This window comes from Mus musculus, chromosome Y (genome assembly GCF_000001635.26).
Source record: "Mus musculus strain C57BL/6J chromosome Y, GRCm38.p6 C57BL/6J".
In the NCBI taxonomy this organism is placed as follows: Eukaryota; Metazoa; Chordata; class Mammalia; order Rodentia; family Muridae; genus Mus; species Mus musculus.
The window spans coordinates 26,746,435-26,750,800 of record NC_000087.7 but is presented as its reverse complement, the minus strand read 5'-3'; positions in this window follow the sequence as shown (position 1 = coordinate 26,750,800).

Below are 4,366 nucleotides of genomic sequence, written 5' to 3'. Positions count from 1 at the left end.
GATATGCTTTTTGGTGTAGATGGTGAACTGAGAAAAAAAATGTCTATGTTTGAAAGAGCCATCATGGAGAATAATCTGAAGTACTCTTCTACTTTCCCATCTTCAGAAAAATGAAGCATGAAAAATTTTCACTTGCTGGTATATATATAAAACAAATAAAAAAAATCTCTAACTTTTTTGTTTCCTATGAAACAGAGTTTTAAAGTTTCTTTAATCCTTGTTATTCTGATGATTCTGAGAAGGAAGTTAATCCCAGTGATGTGATTACAAAGTTAACTAGCAGTTATACCTTTAGAGTTAAAATAGAACTTCTTTATTTTTAAATATCTTTAATCATTTTCTTGTTTAAGTGTAAGTGCATCTTTATATTAACTTCCAAAGGAAATCTAAATGAATATGTGAATGGTATATAGTCCCGTGGACTGAAATTCCACACACTAATATAGTTGAATTATTTAAAATTTATTCTTATACTTTTTTTAAAGTCGAGATTTTATTCTTCTCCTAGTTCCCCCTCTTACTGTTCCACACCCCATATCTCCTGCCTATATGCCCCCATGCTCCCAGGGCCCCAAGCCCACAATCCCCATCTCCAAGAGTATGTCCCCACCATCCTGTCCCCTCTCCACCAGACCTCCCTGCTCCCTGGGGCCTGAAGTCCCTTGAGGATTAGATGGACCTCATCTGACTGAGTCCAGACCTGGCAGTCCTTTTCTGTATATGTGTTGGTGGCTTTATATCATCTGGTGTATGAAGCCTGGTTGCTGGCTCAGTGTCTGAGACATCCTGGGAGGTCCAGGTTATTTGAGATTGTTGGTCCTCCTACCGGGTAGACCTCTTCCTCAGCTTCTTCCAGCTTTTCCCCAATTCATCCACAGGGGTTCCCAGCTTCTGTCTATTTGTTGCATATAAATTTGAGCATCTGACTCTTTCACCTGCTGGTTTGGTCTTTCAGAAAGCAGTCACGATAAGCCCATTTTTGGTGAGCACAGAATAACATCAGTAATAGTGTCAGGCCTTGATGCCTCTCCTTGAGCTTTATCACAATTTGGTCTTGTCACTGGATCTCCTTTTCTTTAGGCTTTTCTCCATGATTTTTCCTTGCAGTTCTTTCAGACAGGAACAATTCTGGGTTAGAGCTTTTTACTGTGGGATAGTAACTCAATCTTTCCACTTGATGTCCTGTCCCTCCACTGGAGGAGGACTCTACAAGTTCCCTCTCCCCACTGTAGGGCATTTCTTCTAAGGTCCCTCCCTTTGAGTCCTTAGGGTCTCTCACCTCCCAGGTCTCTGATATAACCGAGGGTTTTCTCACCTCCTACCTCAAAAAGTTGCCTGTTTCCATTCTTTTTGCTTTTCCTCAGCACTTCAGTTATGTTCCCCACACACATAATACCTGATCATGTTCACCTTCTTGTCCCATTTCCCACCCAGGCTCTTTCCTCCCCATCACTTTAGTGATTTTTTTAACCTTCTTAACATTTAAAATTGTTTTCATTCATACAGATAATTGAAATTTATTTATTTTTTGATTCATTATCTTATTAGTTTCCAAAGGTAAGAGATACAAATAAAGAAGGTACATTGGGTTGATTTTATTTCACTTCATTTCATTTTTGAAATAGGCACATAGTATGTTGTGTATTGTCCAAGAAGTTCTAGAATGTTTAGGTTCCAGGTGATCTCAGCATTCCATGTAGGTATTATTACAGGTATGTGACAACATACCTGGCTTATATTGTTCTTAAGAAAGTAGTCCCACAAAAATTTCCTATAAACACTTTAAAATTAACATTGCTCTCAGAGATGAAAATATTTCCTGTTAACTTACAAAATTCATAGAAAATATATTTCTTTCTTGAAAGAAACTAAACTGCTAACTTCAAGGCAGGATAAAAGGACTGATTAGCCCCCTCTCTCTGTTCTAGGCCCAACCTCTCTGTTCCCATTGTTCTTGTTTCTATAGCTCTGTCTCTCTCTTTGTTTTCAGCTAGCCCTCTATCTGTTCTTTGCCCCACATTTTTCTGACCTAATGGTTTTGTTTCTGCCTCTATGCCTCTATACCTCCCCCATTTCCTCACTCCTCTACCCTCTCCCAATCATTCCCTTTATACCAGGTCTGTTCCGTGGTGTAATTTCTGAAGGTCACAACATGCATGGGTCCAGCAAATGTATTCCCTTGCCATGTAATATTTCATAACACTAACACATTAAAAGCAACTGACAAAATCTATAAATATTAGTTTGAGACATGGATTTTTGTATTCCCAAAAAGGAATCAAAACAACATTTCATTTGGCTTGGCCTTCAGATAAATTCAGATAACCTAACCTTACCTAATCACTAAGAATGCTAAATTATGCACTTGTTTTTCTCCTTGCAACAATGTATGTCCATCAGTGCCCTTTGACACAAATAAATCCACAAACTTGCTCCATTGACAAGAGCATTGCTCATTTAATCCTGTGATAACAAAAGCAGGTGCAGCAGGAGCAGCATCTGCCCTAGGTCCTCTCAGGAGCTCTTTCTTTTATTCACTCTCAAGAATCACTAGAATTTCAAACAAAAACTATCTGCAGCTGGGGACAGACATGAGATTAAAACAAAACAAAATAAAAAAAAACTACACATATAACATTGCTGGGTTTTTATAGGAAGCAAAATTCTCATACATTTTTTCCTATAAGGAGGATGGAGGATCCTACAACTCAGAAGCAAATAAAACTTCCAAGTTTTAGGAAGCTCAGAAAGGGCTAGGTTTGCTGAGGCCCTCCCAAAGGCAAGAAAAGAGGAACACAATTGCTGGGGTGATGTTTCGCCTACCTCTTCCTGGTAAAGAGAATTCAACACAGTTGAATTCTTTTCAACAGCTTAAGAGCAGGAATGCCTCAATGCTACAGGAACCCCAGGAACCCAGGGAGGACTGCTTAAATACACCCCAGCACTGGGGAGGGCTATGCGTCCTGCTAGGGTTGGTCAGTCTGCAGACATGTTAATTTGCATGCACCCACTCAGGAGGGGTTGGTGCCAGATTTGGTCTAGCACCTGCTCAGTGGTGTTGTTTACTGCGATGGTGTACCGGAGACCAGCACCATCTTTTAGGTGCTGGCTGCCTACAGCATGAACAGATTTTTTTTTTTAACTACTTGCTTGGACTGATCTTCCCCTGCTTTGTGGGCCCAGCCTGCTAATTCTGTTATCTACTGTATTTGTCTGACTCATTTGGGATAAGGATTTACTTGGACCCAGCTTCATTTGTCACATCCACTTTTCAAGTATAAAAAAAATCACATACTCCATCTACCAACATGGGAGACATTATTTTTTGATATGTAGTTTTCCCCAACAGTGGAATGACAAGACGACCAGAGCCATCCCTTAGGACAGGGACAAATGATCCAAAAGTTACTATTCTCTAACCTAGGACAACCAGTGTCAATAATTTTATATGTCTCTGCAAACCTAGATTATGGCTGATCAACTTCATTGAGTCAGTGGTAGCACTCAGAGTGGGCATACAGGCTAAATGATAACTATATATGTGAACATCCTTCAACTCTGGCCAGATGTACCCCTAAAGCCCATTTTTACATTTCCTACTGGAAGCACATCTTATGAACAACCTGGCACTACAAGTGCAAAAATGGTGCTCCTTCAAAAGGAGCCTTCTGCATCAGACTGTCAACTAGGGACCTTGAAACATTCTAATTTCAATATCACTAACTTAAGAAACCCCTGACAGAATACTGGCTGGCAGATTGGAAAGGGCACGATCACAGGATCTGTGTTAAATGTCAAGAGAGTTTCTATCATGCATTAAGTGACATCCAGATCTTCCATTCTTTTCATGAGGAAATAAAAATTAGCCCATTTCTCATTGCTCCCATAGCAAGAAATCTGTTTTTGGTCCTGTTGCCACAGACCCTCTGGGTCCCTCTTTCTGCATGGAAAGAGTCACTAGTCCGAGATGGGCAAAGAGCCTGCGAATGACAGAAAGATGAACACGTGAGATTGTGTACTATCTGAATGTCATTTGTCAAATTGAGCATCAAACTTTTTATACACAAGAAAATAGGGAAGTTAGGTGACACATTGGCAAAGTACAAATGAGGTTACTGGGTGCTTAATGGCTCTTACACAAAACAGAGGAATGTAAACACAAAGACAGGCAGGAACTGGTCAATAAAACAACTGAGACAAAGTCAGCCCTATCTAAGGTCACCTAAAGTCTTAGAAGCCAGGTGTGAGGTCTTACACTCCTAGGGCAATGGCTTTCACAACCAAGACATATTTCTAATTAGGGAGTTTGGCTCTAGCTAACCATCTCATTACCCTAAAACCACAGCCAGATCTACTGCCTAAACCA